Raw genomic sequence first — 21,867 nt, forward strand, 5'->3', positions numbered from 1 at the left:
GGCTGGAGTTGAGTCAGTGTGTTGGCAGCAGCCACTCAATGTTAGTGGTGGCTGTTTAACAGTCTGATGGCCTTGAGATAGAAGCTGTTTTTCAGTCTCTCGGTCCCTGCTTTGATGCACCTGTACTGACCTCGCCTTCTGGATGATAGCGGGGTGAACAGGCAGTGGCTCGGGTGGTTGTTGTCCTCGATGACCTTTATGGCCTTCCTGTGACATCGGGTGGTGTAGGTGTCCTGGAGGGCAGGTAGTTTTCCCCCGGTGATGCGTTGTGCAGACCTCACTACCCTCTGGAGGGCCTTACGGTTTTGGGCGGAGCAGTTGCCGTACCAGGCGGTGATACAGCCCGACAGGATGCTCTCGATTGTGCATCTTTAGAAGTTTGTGAGTGCTTTTGGTGACAAGACACATTTTTTCAGCCTCCTGAGGTTGAAGAGGCCCTGCTGCGCCTTCTTCACAACACTGTCTGTGTGGAGGGACCAATTCAGTTTGTCTGTGATGTGTACGCCGAGGAACTTAAAACTTACTACCCTCTCCACTACTGTCCCGTCAATGTGGATAGGGGGGTGCTCCCTCTGCTGTTTCCTGAAGTCCACAATCATCTCATTTGTTTTGTTAACGTTGAGTGTGAGGTTATTTTCCTGACACCACACTCCGAGGGCCCTCACCTCACTTATAATTCACTGTATCACAATTCCAGTGGGTCAGAAGTTTACATACACAATGTTGACTGTGCCTTTAAACAGCTTGGAAAATTCCAGAAAATTATGTCATGGCTTTAGAAGCTTCTGATAGGCTAATTGACATCATCAATTGGAGGTGTACCTGTGGATGTATTTCAAGGCCTACCTTCAAACTCAGTGCACCTTTTCTTGACATTATGGGAAAATCAAAAGAAATCAGCCAATACCTCTGGTTCATCCTTGGGAGCAATTTACAAATGCCTGAAGGTACCATGTTCATCTGTACAAAAAAATAGTATGCAAGTATAAACACCATGGGACCATGCAGCCATCATACTGCTCAGGAAGGAGACCCGTTCTGTATCCTAGAGATGAACGTACTTTGGTGCGAAAATTCCAGAACAACAGCAAAGGACCTTTTAAAGTTGCTGGAGGAAATGGGTACAAAATTATCTATATCCACTGTAAAATGAGTCCTATATCGACATAACCTGAAAGGCCGCTCAGCAAGGAAGAAGCCACTGCTCCAAAACCGCCATAAAAAAGCCAGACTACAGTTTGCAACTACACATGGGGACAAAGATCAGTGCATTTGGAAAGTACAAAGACCCCTTGACTTTATCCACATTTTGTTACATTACAGCATTATTCTAAAATGGATTAAATCATTTTTTCCCTCATCAATTTACACACAATAACCCATAATGACAAAGACAAAATAGGTTTTTAGACCATTTTGCAAATGTGTAAAAAAGTAAACAGTAATATCACATTTACATTAGTATTGAGACCCTTTACTCAAAACAAATCAAATTGTTTTGGTCACATACACGTGTTTAGCATATGTTATTGCGAGTGTAGCAAAATTATTGTGCTTCTAGTTCCGAGAGTGCAGCAATATCTAACAAGTAATATCTAACAATTTCACAATAAATACCTAACATACACAAATCTAATTAAAGGAATGGGATAAGAATATATAAATATGCGGATGAGCAATGTCAGAGCGGCATAGGCTAAGATGCAATAGATAGTATAGAATACAGTATATACATATGAGATGAGTAATGCAAGATGTGTAAACATTATTAAAGTGACATTATTAAAATGACTAGTGTTCCATTTATTAAAGTGGCCAATGATTTCAAGTCTGTATGTAGGCAGCAGCCTCTCTGTGCTAGTGATGAATATTTAACAGTCTAATGGCCTTGAGATAGAAGCTGTTTTTCATTCTTTTGGTCCCAGCTTTGATCCACCTGTACTGGCCTCACCTTCTGGATGATAGTGGATCAGGTGGTTGTTGTCCTTGATGATCTTTTCGGCCATCCTGTGACATCGGGTGCTGTAAGTGTCCTGGAGGGCAGGTAGTGTTCCCCCGGTGATGCGTTGTGCAGACCGCACCACCCTCTGGAGAGCCCTGCCGTTGTTGCCGTACCAGGCGGTGATACAGCCCGACAGGATGCTCTCAATTTTGCATCTGTAAAAGTTGTGAGGGTTTTAGGGGCAAAGCCAAATATCTTCAGCCTCCTGAGTTTGAAGAAAGGGGAAAGGGGGATACCTAATCAGTTGTACAACTGAATGCCATCAACGGAAATGTGTCTTCTGCCTTTAACCCAGCCTCTCTGAATCAGAGGCGCTGCTGCGCATTCTTCACCACACTGTCTGTGCGGGTGGACCATTTTAGTTTTTCAATGATATGTATGACCAGAAACTTAAAACTATCCAGCTCAACTCAGTAATTTCCAGCTACAAAAGTCATTTCCAACATTAACAATGTCTACACTGTATTTCTGATGAATTTTATGTTATTTTAATGGACAAAAGATTTGCTTTTCTTTCAAAAACAAGGGCATTTCTAAGTGACCCCAAACTTTTGAATGGTAGTGTATATATATACAAAACTGGACCACTGTGGTAACGACAGGTCAGAGACCATCTCAGACTGGTGTATGTTCTCTTATAACACCTGTTGCATCAGTCAACTATTTCAGATATTTAGATAAAGTGCGGGCAATATCTCTGCAGTGCAGGGAAGCTGGCAACTATTTCAGATGGGAATAATAATGCTGTCCTGATGACAGCACTCCACAAATCTACTTTATTACAGTGTAGATTACTTAGGCTGCATTTGCACAGGCAGCATAATTCAGATTTTTTTGCCCAAATATTGGCAAAAGAGCTGATCTGATTGGTCAAAAGACCAATTAGTGAAAAGAATATCATAATTGGGCTGCCATAAAGGTCCTGAACCATAAAGGTCCTGAACAGTGAAAATCATGGTTCATCAAATTAAGAGGTGTGGTTTACATAGCTAGCCAAAATCTGACTGCAGGGTGATGGCAAATATAATTACAGGTTTCCCCATTCATCTGTGTCTGTTGTTAGCTAGTTACTGTCCAGAAACAGGTAACTGCCAAAATAAAGGAAACACTTGAGTAAATTAGGGATACAAAGTATATTGAAAGCAAGTGCTTCCACACAGGTGTGGTTCCTTAGTTAATTAAGCAATTAACATCCCATCATGCATAGGGTCATGTATAAAACGGTCCAATTGCCAATTATTTTGGCTACCATGGCTAGAAGAAGAGATCTCAGTGACTTTGAAAGAGGGGTCTCAAAGGAGCATAGTGTGTGTGTCAGTCACTAGACTTATGGGAGATTCTGGAGTGGTGCCTGAGGGAGCGTTTTCCATCAACAAAACACCAAATTTTGGAATTTCTTGTGAAAGAATGGTGCTGAAAACTCGTAGAATCTATGCCAAGGTGCAACGAAGCTGTTCTGGCTCGTGGTGGTCCAATGCCCTATGAAGACACTTTATTTTGGCAGTTACCTGTAGGTCTTCAGGCAGCAAAAAAAGTGGGAGAAGTTCCACTCCGAACTCAGACACAGTTGTCATCTCAACACATCTGTCAGTGCTGCTGCAAACCACAACAGAAGAGACATGCCAAACGTGTAACGGCTTCTTCTTTTGTTGAGAGTCGGACCGAAATGCAGCGTGTAGGTTACTCATGTTTATTTAGTTTAGACAAACGAACGAACTATACATGAACAACTAAATAATACAAAAACAACAAACGGAACGTGAAACCTATTACAGCCTGAATGGTGAAACTAACACAAAGACAGGAACAATCACCCACGAAATGTAAAGCGAAACCCAGGCTACCTAAATACGGTTCCCAATCAGAGACAACGAGAATCACCTGACTCTGATTGAGAACCGCCTCAGGCAGCCAAACCTATTAAACACACACACCCCTAATCAGCTACAATCCCAACTACTACAAACCCCAATACGAAACTACAATACATAATAAACCCATGTCACACCCTGGTCTCACCAAATATATAACGAAAACACAAAATACAATGACCAAGGCGTGACAAAACGGGAGATGTATACAAAATTCTTGACATCATGGAGAGTCATGACTCGTTGTTTATGTGCATGGTCTGGCACTGGCAGTCAATAAATATAATTAAGTAAACGCAGACCTCTCCTTGTCCAGTTTCAAGTACAATTGTTCAAGATTAACTAGCGCTAGCTTGATTGAACAGTGCTAACCATTCAATTTTGGCTATAGCTAAATTATACAGCCTGTGTTTTGTTTATATTGATTCTATTACAATAACCAAACATTTGGATTAACAAATCATTTGTGAAACCATGATGTGATATATGACAGGATTGGATGTTTCATAAAATGTTAATGTTTGCGTTATTTTTGTATGAACAAATTTTCTTGAGATGATCTTATTGCGTCATTGCTTGATATAGGCGTTTCAAAGAACTGTCAGTCAAAGTGAGCTCCCCGCCAACTGTCTTTTCAGCCCTACTGATATTTAGACATGGGAGAAAAAGTAGATTTTCTAAAATTCTCAGTATTTTTAACAGGAAAATATATGGGTGAGGTATAAAGTGATTAAACTAAGGTCAAGTTAACCATGTAATAGCACTGAGATCAATGTCATGTAGATATAACTGGAGTCATAACAATCACCTGTTTCAACGTGTTGGGCTAGGTGTAGAAGATATAAGAACAAATGAGATATTATCTTATCTACTATTGTATCTTAGCATAGATGCTTGAGAGGAGCCTGTCAGCCTGAGGTTAGAGATGGACTCCCCAGTGAAGAGTGGGACTGTGCGGGAGTAGCAGTGGTCGATATTGGGCCCCCCTGATGGAGGATATGGATGGTTCATCATGCTTGCCTGCTTCCTGGTGTTTGGGCTGACCTTTAAGGTGATCAAGGCCTTCAGAGTTTTCTATGTGGCGATCCACCGCTACGTTTAGACCACGGCAACAGGAACCTCCTGGATTACATCCATCACTGTGGCAACCATCCACTGTAGAGGTGAGAACATGGTCCTTAGAATTAAATCTGAGTTAAATTTCAGTGAAATCTGAATGAGTTAAACCAGTATTATTCAAGTCAATAGTGGAACAAAATATAGGCTCCAAACCTTCTGGACTTTTCTTGACTATTTCCAGTATTCTTATTTCTAGTACATGTTTATGTCAGTTTATGTTTGTCAGTCTCTTGAGATATTGACCACCAGGTGTTAGTATATGGTTGTAATCAACAGCTTTAGACAGGGTAGCCTCATAGTGACCCAGGCTACCCTAGCTGGGGGGAAGCCTGGGGAGGTTCCATGGCAGAAATCAGCTACTTTTTCTCAGGATTATAAAGCCAACAACATTTTTAAAAAGCAGCATATTATTGACCTAAAAGGTTAGCTGTGTTAGCCCAGTCACTAGCTTATCCAGGGTCAACGATACGTAGACAGACAATAGCTGCTCTATCTACAGTATGGGAACAACTGCAATTATTTTGCAAGCATCATTGTTCAAGTGATTTCAATTAAATAAACCTCATAAAATGTTACCTGTAATGCTCATCTCCAGCAGCCTAATTGTCATCCCCTTGTATTTTTATTGTACCTAAATTACAAGGGTTGGATATGCACTAAACAATTTTATATGTAAGCACTTAAAAGTCATGTACAAAATCTGGCATATGGTTTGCCTCATATACAGTTGAAGTCGGAAGTTTACATACACCTTAGCCAAATACATTTAAACTTTTTTAAAGTTTTTCACAATTTCTGAGGAAATTATTTATTTCAGCTTTTATTTCTTTCATCACATTCCCAGTGGGTCAGAAGTTTACATATACTCAATTAGTATTTGGTAGCATTGCCTTTAAATTGTTTAACTCGGGTCAAATGTTTCGGATCACCTTCCACAGGCTTCCCACAATAAGTTGGGTGAATTTTGGCCCATTCCTGCTGACTGAGCTGGTGTAACTGAGTCAGGTTTGTAGGCCTCCATGCTCACACACGCTTTTTCAGTTCTGCATACAAATTATCTATAGGATTGAGGTCAGGGCTTTGTGATGGCCACTCCAATATTTGTTGTCCTCAATCCATTTTGCCACAACTTTGGAAGTATGCTTGGGGTCATTGCCCATTTGGAAGACCCATTTGCGACCAAGCTTTAACTTCCTGACAGGTGTCTTGAGATGTTGCTTCAATATAACCACAACATTTTCCTCCCTCATGACGCCATCTATTTTGTGAAGTGCACCAGTCCCTCCTGCAGCAAAGCACCCCCACAACATGATGCTGCCATCCCCTTGCTTCACAGTTGGGATGGTGTTCTTCGGCTTGCAAGCCTCCTCCTTTTTCCTCCAAACATAACGATGGTCATTATGGCCACACAGTTCTATTTTTCTTTCAACAGACAAGAGGACATTTCTCCAAAAAGTACAATCTTTGTCCCCATGTGTAGTTGCAAACCGTAGTCTGGCTTTTTTATGGAGGTTTTGGAGCAGTGGCTTCTTCCTTGCTGAGCGGCCTTTCAGGATATGTCGATATTGGACTCGTTTTACTGTGGATATAGATACTTTGTACCCGTTTCCTCCAGCATCTTCACAAGGTCCTTTGCTGCTGTTTTGGGATTGATCTGCACTTTTCGCACCAAAGTACGTTCATCTCTAGGAGACAGAACGCGGTTCCTTCCTGAGCGGTATGATGGCTGCGTGGTCCCAAGTTGTTTATACTTATGTACTATTGTTTGTACAAATGAATGTGGTACCTTCAGGCATTTGGAAATTGCTTCCAAGGATGAACCAGACTTGTGGAGGTCTACAATTTTTTTCTGAGGTCTTGGCTGATTTCTTTTGATTTCCATGATGTCTAGCAAAGAGGCACTGAGTTTGACAAAAGGCCTTGAAATACATCCACTGGTACACGTCCAATTGACTCAAATGATGTCAATTAGCTTATCAGAAGCTTCTAAAGCCATGACATAATTTTCTGGGATTTTCCTAGCTGTTTAAAGGCACAGTCATTTTAGTGTATGTAAACTTCTGACCCACCGGAATTGTGATACAGTGAATTATAAGTGAAATAAATTGAGAACATATAGCTGAACATGTAAACAGTTTAGCTATTCTCTGCTTTAGATGACAGATGTCCATAACGCCAGTAACGCCATCATACTCTAGGCTTATGGCTGCATTGGCGATACAGACCATATGATACGTTACAAAATGTATTCACATAGCTGATATAGTGAGAGAGTGACAATCAAACCAAACAGATTGGAGATCAACCAGACAAAAAGGAAATCTTCATTTGAGATTAAATCTAATCAAATAAAATAAAATGTTATTTGTCACATGCGGGTGTAGCCTTACCGTGGTGTAGCCTTAACCTTACCATGAAATGCTTACTTACAAGCCCCTAGCCAACAATAATAATATAGTAATATCAAGTAGGCAATTAACAACAACAACCTCCATACAGTGGTGGCCAACATTGATCCACTGGTCCTGATCTACTGGGTGAGCAGACTCTTCTATTCAGGCCCAGCTTTCGCACACTCATTAGATTTAGAATCAGGAGTGTTACAGAACCCAGCAGAAATCCAGCAGGATCGGCCTACTCCAATTATAATAGGTTTATACATTGTGTGTGATGTTTAACTGTAGTTTTGTATTCATAATTTGCTAACATAGTTAGGCCTACACATACTGTATAACATGCAGGGTTTCCATTAGGAAAATGTGGCTCCAGACATTTGACGGGCAACATTTTAATTTATCTGAGAAATCTGCCAGACTCATATGCATTAGGTGTGTAACCTGATTAGGGCGTCCACTCACGGTGCTCAGAAGGACAGAAATCACATTTAGATTATGGTAATTAATATTAACAGAACAAGCAAGTCTAGGATGCAATAATCTGCAATCCTTCTTACCAAATTCTGATTTGGACAGTTATTCGAACATCTATCACCCATAGTAGAAAAAAAAGTTGACCTATTCTATTGGTCAGCTTGTCAAGAAATTCCAAACAGACTGGGACAGTTTGAAGAAGATACACTATATATACAAAAGTAAGTGGACATCCCTTCAAATTAGTGGATTCGGCTATTTCAGCCATACCCGTTGCTGACAGGTGTATAAAATCGAGCACAAAGCCATGCAATCTCCATAGACAAACATTGACAGTGCATGGAGAGAGTCTCCTCCATGAATGGGGAAGTGGTGTATTTATCCTGGGACACACCGGGCCCAGGTGTTTCCCACGTAGCTGACGACCCTCCCAACTCCGCCCACCGGCATCCTAATAAGGAACAAGAACAAAGAGAGAATACGGCAGACAGAGTGGGAGGGTCGTCACATGCCCGAATGCATAGTGCCAACTGTAAAGTTTGGTGGAGGAGGAATAATGGTCTGGGGATGTTTTTCATGGTTCGGCTAGGCCCCTTTGTTCCAGCATACAATTACATTATAGACAACTTCCAACTTTGTGGCAACAGTTTGGGGAAGGCCCTTTCCTGTTTCAGCATTACAAAGCCCCCGTGCACAAAGTGAGGTCCATACAGAAATGGTTTGTCGAGATCGGTGTGGAAGAACTTGAATGGTCTGCACAGAGCCCTGACCTCAACCCCATCAAACACATTTGGCATTAATTGGAACGCAGAATGTGAGCCAGGCTTAATCGCCCAACATCAGTGCCCAACCTCACTAATGCTCTTGTGGCTGAATGAAAGCAAGTCCCCGCAGCAATGTTCCAACATCTAGTGGAATGCCTTCCCAGACGAGTTGAGGCTGTTAAAGCAGAAAAATGCCCATGATTTTGGAATGAGATGTTCGATGGGCAGGTGTCCACACACTTTTGGTCATGTAGTGTAGATCCCAAATTCATACAACCAGTAGGCATGGGCTACATAAAAAATAAACATTAAAAAGCAATGAGTCGATGCAACAGATCAGAATGTTGATAAACTATTTCTTAGGACAGTAGGCTATGCTCGAATGTTCGTTGCATAAAGCAATTAGCGGAAAACACTGTTGTCAAAAGGGCACCTCACATGCCAGCGGTTTCATGGGATAGAGACAGAAATATCTGTTAGAAATTAGAAAGAGAGGAGATCTAATAGCCACCTTGAAGCAAGGTAAGACATGCCTTATGATATGTATTAAAACGTTAAGGTTTCAAATAATTAAGCATATCTTTTCAAAATGCATAGCCTACTTCCTCCAGCTGTCACACCCTGACCATAGAGAGCCTTTTATTCTCTATGGTGGTTAGGTCGGGGTGTAACTAGGGTGGGTTATCTAGGTTATTGTAAGTCTGTTGGCCTGGTATGGTTCCCAATCAGACAGCTGTTTATCGTTGTCTCTGATTGGGGATCATATTTAGGCAACCATTTCCCCCACTGTGTTTTGTGGAATCTTGTTTCTGTGTAGTTGCCTGTGAGCACTGCTTGAGAGTCACGTATCGTTTATTCTTCTTTATTGTTTTTGTGAATTTCACTTCATAAACACGTCGAACTCTACGTACGCTGCGCCTTGGTCCGATATTTATTCTAACTAATGTGACACCAGCTTTTCTGAGATTTTCTGCTCAAAGGATCTGTATGTTGTATGCTTGTGATAAATAAGATACATGATGAATATACTGTAGCCTACACACGTGCCAATTTAATTCCACTAAATTATGCAAATTAACCTGTAGACTGATAAGGGACAGATCGCAATTTACTTGGGGGGAGGTGTGGTCCAAAATAGGGAAGGGTTTGCAAATGATTTTCTTTTGAGGATTCTGGTGTGGTTTTTTTATTGGGCCACAAGGGAGGATAGTGTGTTTTTTGCCATGGTTTACATTCACTCCTCTGATGGTTTTACTATATAATTTCTTCCATCCTGGCCAAATTTCCTCATCTGCTTGCATGCATCTATATCAAGGTGTTTTGGTACTTCCCTTATACACTATCCTGTTCCATGTGCTAACTTTTACTATGCTACAGGCCAGTATAGTCTACCAGTCTCATGGTCTATCCTGCCCTCTATCCACCATTCATAGTGACAATAGTAGCTTAGCCATGGTTAGTTGGGGTGCTGAGGGTGCTGTAGCACCCACCTTTTTTAATAATAGTTGTAGGTGGATCGTTTGTCCAGATCTGCACAAGGCTAACTAGCAATCATACCACACATAAAAATACTCAACAATGCATACACCTTTTTATATGAATCAAAAATAACAATTAATTTAGTTAAACAGTGTGTAAAGTTAGCTAGCTAGCAGAGTTTGAAATAAATGTACATCGCAGACTGTCGGCCACACCTGAGAACTTGAAAACCAACAATTGAAACTAGCATAACAAACAGGACCCCTTCTACAGGCGTGTGGGGTTGATTCTTGGAATGTAACATCCAATCAAAATCTTGCTGCTGGGAGCCAGCGGACCATTCAAACAGTTTTTACAATACAAAATGCTCCAGACCTCCAAGGGAGGCATGACAATGACGTGAATTTGAAGGTAAAGAAACGCAAAATTATAGCCAGCCATTTTTTATTAACCCTTTATTTAACTAGACAAGTCAGTTAAAAACATTCTTATTTTTCTTAAAACAATTCTTATTCACAATGACAGCCTACCAAACCCTAACCCAGACGACGCTGGGCCGATTGTGCGACGCCCTATGGGACTCACAATCACGGCCGGTTGTGATACAGCCTGGATCCTGCTGGGTATAGTCCTGCTGCTGTGTCCCCTAGCCTCCTCCTTCCCTGAGTGGAGCCTATGGCCTGGTGTTCGGAGCCAGCGTCTCCATCCACATCACTGTGCTGGCTAATGTGGTGGGCATGCAGCGGCTGGGGACCGCCCTCTGCTTCTTCGTGCTCACCCGCAGCAGTGGGGGCCTCTTGGGGCCACCCATCGCAGGTGAGCCCTTCTGCCATTAGCTCAAGGGTATTCTCTAGGACATTGTCTCTATAATTGCAAAAGGCATTCGCTTACAGAACATGTAACCTTGAGTAATGAACCTTGTGTGATTACTGTAACCATGTTCTGGTTTTAACTGAACATCCCCTTGTGTAGCTAACCACCGGAGGATTTTATATCTTCCATGAAAGGTCATCATCCTGTAGATTGGGGCTTTAACTAACATTCATATACAGAGATACCATATTCATAGAAGGTCACAAATATATTTCATTATGCTTTATAGTTGTGTTAATTTCATGGGCTATTGGTCTCATGATAAATGTATTTTTCTGGGATGGGTTTCCTCTCCATTGACTTCCTCTTCCAACACACACGCTTCGCTCCAGCTCTTTGTCTGAATGTAAAATGATGTGTCATAGACTATGATTCTTCACAGACCTTGTGAACAACTGCACTCACAGCATTGGGTAAAAATAATAACTTTTAAGAATGCCTTTGCTGTTAACTCAGGTCCAAAACAAATAGAAAACAACCTTGTGGAAGAATACCAACAGTACAATAGATGTGCCCCACCACCCACAGAATATCTCTGATAACCATAGCATTTGGGGTTGTTTACTGAGCTGGTAACATTTTGCCCCTCTCGGTCTAAACAATAGCAGTAAATATAGCCTGCCAATTCAAGGCTTGGTTTGGCACCAAACAGCTCGGACATGCCAGAAAGTGTCCTACCTTATAGCACATCCAACACTACATCAAGTGGAAAAACCAAAGTAAAAACATGACTTTCATTGTGGCTATAGCTTTTCTAGAAATTCTCTCTCTCACTCACCATTACTCTTCCCTCTGATTAAACACTACTGCTGAGAGAGCGAGAGAGAGAGAGAGAACAGAGGGGGCGGTTTCAAAATATCTTATCACCAAATTCTGTTTCAAGTTCATTTAAAAAGGCCATTAACATAAAGAATATTGTGCTAAAGATAAGTTTTATGTTGATTGTAAGCAAGATATGGGTTGGCTTGTGTTGTTCTTAAACAGCTTAGTGTCTGGAAATAGTAGGCAATCCTTGGAGTGAGGGGAACAAAATACTTAGATCACAGAAATTGTGAAAATAACTGTTAGATTTGTTCACCTCCTGCGCCCTCTCTCGTCTCCTTTTGTAAAAGGTCCAAGTCAATTTGAGGAGAGTCAACGAGGAGAGTGAAATGCGCTTGCGGATCCCAAAATAAATGTATAAAGTGGTCCAAATAAATTAAATTAGTTGTGAAAGATATTTATAGAAAAAACAGTAAGTAGTATATTGTTTTTAAAACGTATACATGTATTTCTCCTCTGAGAAAACAAATGCTGATTCATCGGTGTGGCAAATTTCAAAATCTTCTGTTTGCCTACTAATGAATTGACACACTCCACCACCACCACTTATCGATTTCTGGGTCACGGAGAAGAGAGGGCAGAGAGAAAAGAGGATGGAGGACGGACTTTTGCCCAAACGAGAAAACCCTAGAGAATTTGTAACTGTAGGTGGAAAAATGAGATGGAGAGGAAACAGGTGGGTCTAAATCCTAAGGAACTTCCTGAGCCCAAAAGTGCTGAAGAGACAGGAGAGGAAAGGCCTCACCAGTCAAGAACCTCAACAGAATAGTGACAATCACATTCAAGATTTATGTTCTAAAACTGTTTCTGCTGAAAGTACTGCCTTACAGCACTGGCAGTCACCTCTGGGCAGAACAGAGTTTAAATGACCTAATAAGGAAATAGCCCCTAAACTCTTTCAGGTGGCTTGAAGTATCACAATAACTATGCAGTGATTCACTTTTGATTCACTCCTAAAACAAAATGGGATAATGACCAAAGTAAGGTTAAGTCCTCCACAATAATGCTTTGAAGGACATGTGCAGTGCATCTGATACCCACACATTCAAATAGCTGGGACAGGATTGATAATGCCAACACTTACTCCCTCTAGTGGAGCTTAGAGGTATTTTAAAACAGAGTCTATGGCTAAACTCAGTGGAATCATGTCAGAATATATTTATTGCTGGATCTGGCACTAACTCACATGATTTAGATAATGAGTTTATCAGTTGTAAATCATTTTGTGGATCAGTAGTAATAGAGGGAATAACCTTTGCAGTAGTAAAAGCTACAGCTGAACAAATACACATTAAAAACACATTAACTCACTGCCATCATAAGGGGACATTAGATTGTGTAGGCTACTGTGAAACATTGCTCACAAAAGGTAAGAAATGAAATTGTTCTTGATCATTGGGAATGCCAGAGAGAAGAAAGGGGTCTGTTTTCTCAGCTCTGGAATGTTTTGTGCAAAATATGCATCAAAGATAAGCAAACTCTACAGACCTGCAATAACAAAGGTGGCCTGATAAAAATAATAACACAAATAAGCATTAATAAACATGTCACCTTCCATAGATCTGGAATAATAAACAATAAACTGAGGTATAGCCAAGGTAAGCTGTTCCATAAACACTGGCCCACGCAAACATTCACATACACACACGCGCACACACCCACGTGCGCACACACATGCATGAGTGCACACAAACACGCATGCATGCATGCATGCATACACACACACACTGAGAGCCCCGTCTGTGTAAGATGGTTGGCTCCCAAGGGAAGAGCCCACCTGTTATCTTACAGAGGACTACCAGATCAAAGAAACAAATTACCACAGGATTTCCGTCCCATGGAACAAAAACTCCTATTCTCTGTTGTAAGTGGATGTTTCATCTTTTGATCTAAACCCATATCTCTCTTACTTGTTTGAGCATATTGTATTTATTGTAAAAAAAAAGTCCCACATGTTAAAACCTTTCTGAGCATCATATTTCCTCCATTCAAATACACAAGCCCTCAGTGTTATACTGGAACAAATGGTACAGTATACGGAAAATTAAGATAACTGTGGGAATCTCGCTTGAGTGTATACAGCCACTAAAAGACATAGCGTAGCACATATGCTTCAAGTTACAATGCAGGGACAGTAAAAAGTAGGAAAATAAAGTTCTCACCTACAAGACGGAGATAATAATATGTTGGGAAAGTGGGACATGTGACCTCAGACTTAAACTCTTATAAAGCAGGAAGACAGGAAATCCTTTGATGTCCTAAAAAACTTCCAGATCCACCTCCCTCACGTTCTCCCTCAGTCCCTACCACACCCCCAACCAAACCCCCCTTCACTTTGACCTCACTGTTGGACACCTGGGCAGATGGTCACTATACTAAACGGCGGGTTTAAATGTTTGCTTTGACCTTGCTTTCAGGGGTCACCTTGTAGAATTCCAGGCAGCTACCTGAGTTCAAAGGGCCCCCGGCTATATGCGTAAGGGGAGAGAGGGACAGCTGGAGATGGAGAGAGAGACGGAAGGAAAAGGAGGGTCCAAATGAGGCTTGAGGGAAAAGTAAGGAACAGACAGAAGTAAAGTCACAGAGAGAAGTTGGTAAGAGGAGGGAGACGAGAGAAAAGGGGGAAATGGAGGGAAATAGGGGGGCAGAAAGGGAGGTGGAGGGTGAAAACAGTAGATAGAGGTCTAGGTTAAAGGGGGACAGGATAATCCCCCAGCCCAGTGTGGATGGCTCCCTCTAGTTCCTAGGGGTGGCAGAGCGGCACTGATTGGGGGAGATCAGGGGAAAATGACCTTAATGAGTTGTGATTGGGCCAGCTGCAGGGGGTTAGGATAATGGGCAGCTTCAAGCACGAAGAGCCTGCCAGATGAGCAGTTAAAACCTGCTATAGCAGGTTGATCTGTTATAACTGCCACCCCTCATAGCCTGGTTCCTCTCAAGGTTTCAGCTTTTCTAAGGAGTTTTTCTTAGTCACCGTGCTTCTACACCTGCATTGCTTGCTGTTTGGGGTTTTAGGCAGGGTTTCTGTACAGCACTTTGAGATATCAGCTGATGTACGAAGGGCTATATAAATAAATTTGATATAGCGTCTTTCATTAGTGAACTTGGGGGAAAAGTTCTAAACGGGAGGGAAAGTGTGAAGTGAACATGATTGTAATTTTATCCAATTTAAATCAAAAGTAAAACTCAAAAGTGTACAAGTTCAAAATCCTAGACTCAAAGTGAATAAAGACTGAAAACAATCTTTAAAGCCAAGTTCTTGGCCAGTGTGGTCAACCGAAAGCATATCTTTCAAGTTGAAAAACAATTGAGTTTACCCATGATGTTGTACAACCACTCCAGTCCGTAAATCATTGTTTCAGTGGAATATATATTTATTCTAGCTCAAGTTCAAACCCAGGTAGCACATTTTGTTTCTTGGAAGTTGTTGGAACTCACCTTTTAGGTTTCCCATTTCCCATTCGTCCTGAGCAGTAAAACTGAATGTTTTTTTCAACATTCTGAGAACGGAAATGAACATTTTGCCTGTTCTGGGTGACCCTGGCACTGGCTTAGAGAAAGGTGCAAATTCGTGAGATAGAAGGGGATGGGGCAGGTGTGGACAGACAAGGAGTGGCCATCTCGCTGCAAGCCCAGCTTCAAGACGCAGCCTGAGATTTCCCAACTAGCACAACCGAGAACCTGGATGAGAGCGTGGTTGTCCCAAGGCAATTTTTCATACAACCTTCGCACAACTTTCCGGGAATGGTGCAGGATAGTTGCTTGGCTTTGGAACATTCTCCCAGGTTCTCAGTGTTTTGTCTATCTGGAAAATCTCAAGCTACCTCTTGAAGCAGTGATTGCAGTGAGACAGGAGCCAAAGAGATGTGTTTAGTCTCTGAGCGCCACACCTTGTCTGTCCACACCTGCCTCCCTCCCCTCCTATCTCACTAATCTGCACCTTCCTTTCTCTCAGCCAGTGCCAGTCTGCAGCTTCAAACAGCTGCACTACTCAGGCTCATCAGTGCTTTTGTGTTTTCGAGACCACCTCCCACGCACACAGTCACATGTATATACCATCCCCACATACTCATACACATACACAGAAATGAAAACATCCTTACACAAACAAACACTTGTGTATGCACATAACCTTTAACATAAGCACACAATAAAGTATACTATAAACCACGCATCTGTCTTTTTATTTAACTAGTCAAATCAGTTAAGAACAAATTCTTATTTACAATGACGGCCTACCCCGGCCAAACCCTAACCCGGATGACACTGGGCCAATTGTGCGCCGGCCTATGGGACTCCCAATCATGGCCGGTAGGGATACAGCCTGGAATCAAACCAGAGTCTGTAGTAACGCCTCTAGCACTGAGATGCAGTGCCTTTGACCGCTGCGCCACTCGGTAGCCCAATATCTGGAGGAGAGTAAGAGATGTGTGCACAAATAACTTTTCCATTACCAACTTAAAAGCCCATGTGAAAACAGTACAGTTAATGTAAGGGACTGTAATGGAAGCTGATTGGTTTACCAGTTTGTCATTGCAGATCTCTGACCCAGTGAGGACGGCCCTGATTGGGTCTCCAATTTGGGGAACATTAATGAGACTACTTCCTGCCCCCTGCTGCCCCACTGACACCATGGAGGGTCACAGCATGCCAGACCTGGCTGATGTTACACATTAAGTGAAAAAACATACATCTTGCCACACAGGCAAATTGCACATACAAGCACACATGTCCCACACATTGAATCCAGTCTTTCCCAGATGGTATTATGTGATGAAATGTTGCTCCGATGGGCAAATGCACTCGGGTAAATGCACTAGGGTCTGATTTAACATCCTCCCTTCATCATAAACATTCCGGCGCCGACAGAGATGGCCGCCTCGCTTCGCATTCCTAGGAAACTATGCAGTATTTTTTTTACATTGTTACCCCAGGAAACCCTAGGTCTCGACCCCGACCTGTGCAACTGGGTCCTGGACTTCCTGATGGGCCGCCCCCCCAGGTGGTGAGGGTAGGTAACAACTTCTCCAACCCGCTGATCCTCAACACTGGAGCCCCACAAGGGTGTGTTCTCAGCCCTCTCCTGTACTCCCTGTTCACCCACGACTGCACGGCCATGCACGCCTCCAACTCAATCATCAAGTTTGCAGACGACACTATAGTGGTAGGCATGATTACCAACAATGACGAGATGGTCTACAGGGAGGTGGTGAGGGCCCTCGGAGTGTGGTGTCAGGAAAATAACTTCACACTCAATGTCAACAAAACAAAGGAGATGATCGTGGACTTCAGGAAACAGCAGCGGGAGCAGCCCCCTATCCACATCGACGGGACAGTAGTGGAGAGGGTGGAAAGTTAAGTTCCTCGGCGTACACATCAAGGAAAAAAATTGAAATGGTCCACCCACACAGACTGTGTGGTGAAGAAGGTGCAGCAGCGCCTCTGCACCCTCAGGAGGCTGAAGAAATCCGGCTTGTCACCCAAAACTTTTACAGATGCACAATCGAGAGCATCCTGTCGGGCTGTATCACCGCCTGGTACGGCAACTGCTCCACCCATAACTGCAAGGCTCTCCAGAGGGTAGTGAGGTCTGCACAACGCATCACCGGGGGCAAACTACCTGCCCTCCAGGACATCTACACCGTCCGATGTCACAGTGTTACAAATCCCTTTTGGCCCAACAGTCTAGGGGAGATGGTAATGAGACCCGTAACATAACTCATGCAAATTACAATAGTGAAAAAGTAAAAGTGAGAACGAAATAACCACAGACAACTAAATTACCATCAAACACATGGTTTCTTAGAAAACACACGGTAATGGGGGGGGAGCAGGAAAAGGGGCTGAGCTGGACCCAAGGAAAGAAACAATAAGCATCCAAAAACACCCCTAAGCTAGACTAGCCTCGTTCAACAACAGCTAACTAACTAACCAAAAATACAGTGGGTGGTCCGCCCAGGTTTAAGTAGTGTATTTAACAAAGTTTACCCACGGGTAGTGTATGCCCATGGGCGACTTGTCTTGGTTCCCCCTTTTCCCACCAGCAAACAAACACTCAAACACCATAACCAAAAACAATACTCACAGGTGAGGACAAAGTGATATGGAGGTACTCAAACAAAAGATAGCTCAATACATAAAGAGCGAGAGATAGAGACATAGTAGGCGAGAGTGAACCATATAGATCTACAGACATATGGCATTTACAGAGGGATTGAGCTCCAGAGCAAACAACTGACAGGGTTTTTAAACCAAGGGAAAGGAACTGTGATTGGGTAGGAAACAGGAGGTGTGTCTTCTGATTGATGATTGATTGGTGACTGATTGGGGAGTGATGATTTTCACCTGTGAGGGGAGAAGGAGATAAAAGAAGGATACACAGGATACACACACACACACACACACACACACACACACACACACACACACACACACACACACACACACACACACACACACACACACACACACACACACACACACACACACACACACACACACACACACACACACACACACACACACACACACACACACACACACACACACACACACACACACACACACACACACACACACACACACACACACACACACAGGATACCTGTATCTGTAACACACAGGAAGACCAAAAAGATCATTAAGGACAACAACCATCCGAGCCACTGCCTGTTCACCCTGCTATCATCCAGAAGGTGAGGTCGGTACAGGTGCATCAGAGCGGGGACAGAGACTGAAAAACAGCTTCTATCTCAAGGCCATCAAACTGTTAAACAGCCATCACTAACATTGAGTGGCTGCTGCCAACATACTGACTCAACTCTAGCCACTTTAATAATGGAAAAATTGTTCAACTATTGTCTTTCTCTCTCTTTGAGTCAACTACTCACCACATTTTATGCACTGCAGTGCTAGATAGCTGCAGCCTATGCTTTCAGTACTAGATTAATTCTCTGATCCTTAATTCTCTGATCCTGAACAACATGTCAGTTCATGCTGCAAGAGCACTGATAGGTTGGAGGAAGTCCTCTGAAGTTGTCATAATTACTATGCAAGTCTATGGAAGGGGGTGAGAACCATGAACCTCCTAGGTTTTGTACTGAAGTCAATGTAGCAGAGGAGGACAGAAGCTATCTGTCCTACAGCTACACCATGGTGCTACCCTACAGAGTGCTACTGAGGCTACTGTAGACCTTCATTGCAAAACAGTGTGTTTTAATCAATTATATGGTAACATGAATATATTTAGTAGAGTTTTATCTAAAAAAGGGTGGTCCTCCCTTTCTTCCTCTGAGGAGCCTCCACTGTTCAGCTGGCCTGCATTAGAGCAGCTGAAATCTTCTATCCACCATGGTTGGAAAGAAGCATGTGATGTGTGCAGAAAGCCCTCTCTCCTCTAACAGAAACTTCCCAATCTCCAGAGAACACTGCCTCAGATCAAAGGAATGTGATGCTTGGATTTTATAAAAACTCTCACCAGGCTCGAAAATAGAAAGTACAGGTCAGATGTGTGCGTGCGTGCGTGTGTGTGCGTGTGACCGAATCTGTTTGCAGTATCTCTCTACACTGAGTGGGAAAGACTGGTGTTAGGAAAACCAATATGGTCACACTACATTCAAACAGCCCACTGCCCTAAAGGACATATAGGCTTCAATCATAGTGTGCAACAAGATGCTATAAGAATTTATAACAATCAGCCAGGTCACCGTGATACAAGTCCGTATTCGTCGTTCATGTCTGAGGATGTCGGGAGATGACATGGAAACCGGACACCAGGGGCAACAGTGAGTGCTGTTACCTTCAAGTAGGTTTCTGTTTTGCTAGGGTGTTGTTGACAGGGATGGTAGCCAGTGGTGGAAAAAGTACCCAATTGTCATACTTGAGTAAAAGTAGAAAATGACTCAAGTAAAAGTGAAAGCCACCCAGTAAAATACTACTTGTCTAAAATGATTTGGTTTTAAATATACTGAAGTATCAAAAGTAAATGTAATTGCTAAAATATACTGAAGTGTCAAAAGTAAACGTACAGTAATAAAACAAATCCTTATATTAAGAAAACCAGATGGCACAATTTTCTTGTTTTTTTTTAATTTAAGGATAGCCAGGGGCACACTCTAACACAGACATAATTTACAAACAAAGCATTTGTGTTTAGTGAGTCTAACAGTGACAGATGAGAGGCAGTGGGGATGACCAGGGATGTTCTCTTGATAAGTGTGTGAATTGGTCCATTTTCTGTCCTGCTAAGCATTCAAAATGTAACAACTACTTTTGAGTGTCAAATGTATGGAGTAAAAAGGACAAGTTGTCAAAAATATAAATAGTAAAGTGAAGTACAGATACCCCAAAAAACTACTGAAGTAGTGCTTTAAAGTATTTTTACTCCTCTACTTTACACCACTGATGGTAGATGGATGTAAGCATCTAGCTCTGGTCCCAAAGGTTGAATGTTCCAGTGATAGGAAGTTGTTTTTTAGATTTTTGTTCTAAGCCTATCCCAAACCACAATCATTTGGAGTTAATGCCCATGACTAAACTTAACCCTAACCTTAAAAAGTCAGAGTTAATGCCTTAACCTGCTTAAACACTTCGGAATTTGATGTATGGAACAACTTTTAGATTTGACGTTTGAGAAACATGGATGAATGTTTAATTCTGACATGAGACTGTGAGAGCTTGTTGTAACAAACACAGAGACACACAACATAGTCAGGTCCTGTTTCATGTGAAGAGGCACCCAGGCTTCGTGTCAAGCTTCTCTGAGTCAAGTTCCTCAGTGTCCTTGCTGTAGAATGGGAGGATCATGACAAAGTGTTGTGTTGGTGTACTGGGGTTTAGGCTGGTGGGTGGACTGGACACAGGGAAGTGTGTTTTGTAGCTCCATGCAGCTGTTGGCTCCAGGGGAGGGAGTGCCAGGCATCCAGGCATGCAGGGGGCTGCAGCTGTCCCACGGGGGGAGAGGGTGTGTGGAGAAGGTGGGGCAGTCTGGGGTCGCAATGACAGTGATGGGTGACCCCCTAACCCCACAGTGTAGAAATTAGACTGACTGCTGTCTGCATGGAGCACAGCCACGTCTAATACTGAGCTGTATATAGACTGGCTATAATCAACAGTCCTATAAACACCACTCAACAACTCTACCCGTGCTGTATAATGGGGATGTAATAATGGGCATATGCCAACAACCAACATGACACAACCATTCCCTAAAGCAGGGGTGTCAAACTCATTCCATGGAGGGCATAGTGTCTGCTGTTTTTTTTCTTTCTTTCAATTAAGACCTGAGGGGAGTTTCTTACTAATTAATGACCTTAATTCATTAATCAAGTACAAGGGAGGAACGATAACCCGCAGCCACTTGGCCCTCCATGGAATGAGTTTGACACATGTGCTCTAAAGAGTTTCATCACGTGCTGATCTGAGCTCCACATTTTGCATGCATTATGCCTGCTTTATCTCTGAGTTATGTTACCATAGTTGTAGTTCATAGCTCCATAGTCTTTGGTCTTCTGCTGTTATTACTGTAGCTACTGTATCACATTACCTGTGCTATCGAGCCAATGCAGTACCCAATTCCTGGCAGGAAACATCACATCATTCCATCATCAGGGGTGATTGTAGCCATGTCTTTAAGCAACTTTTCCCAACTTTTACCTCATCCAGGCTCCGCTGGGGACAGACAGGCTCTACTCTCTCTCTTTTGTGTTACTATAGCTAGGGCCCCATTGTGACATAAGCCTTGCTCCTGTAAAACTAATAATGACAAAGATTTGTACAGGCTTAGCATTCTTTCCCCCTTTCAATGCAGGATATGGGAATGAGGGGGCCAGGGGGTAGAGGGGATTTAGGGAGTGAGAAGGGTGAGGGGATATGTCCTAGTTTGAGAGGGAACATGCTATTTCACAGACGAGTGGCCCCTACTCTGGATCACGAAACATGCCTTTATTCCTTCTGGTTGAATGCCTACATTATCCTCTCAACATACAGCCTATTCAAGAATGCATAGTCATGGCACTTCCAGTAACTTTCTTACAGTATATCATGCATTTCCTATCCCACAAGTTAGT

This window comes from Oncorhynchus masou, chromosome 31 (assembly GCF_036934945.1).
Source record: "Oncorhynchus masou masou isolate Uvic2021 chromosome 31, UVic_Omas_1.1, whole genome shotgun sequence".
Taxonomy (NCBI): domain Eukaryota; kingdom Metazoa; phylum Chordata; class Actinopteri; order Salmoniformes; family Salmonidae; genus Oncorhynchus; species Oncorhynchus masou.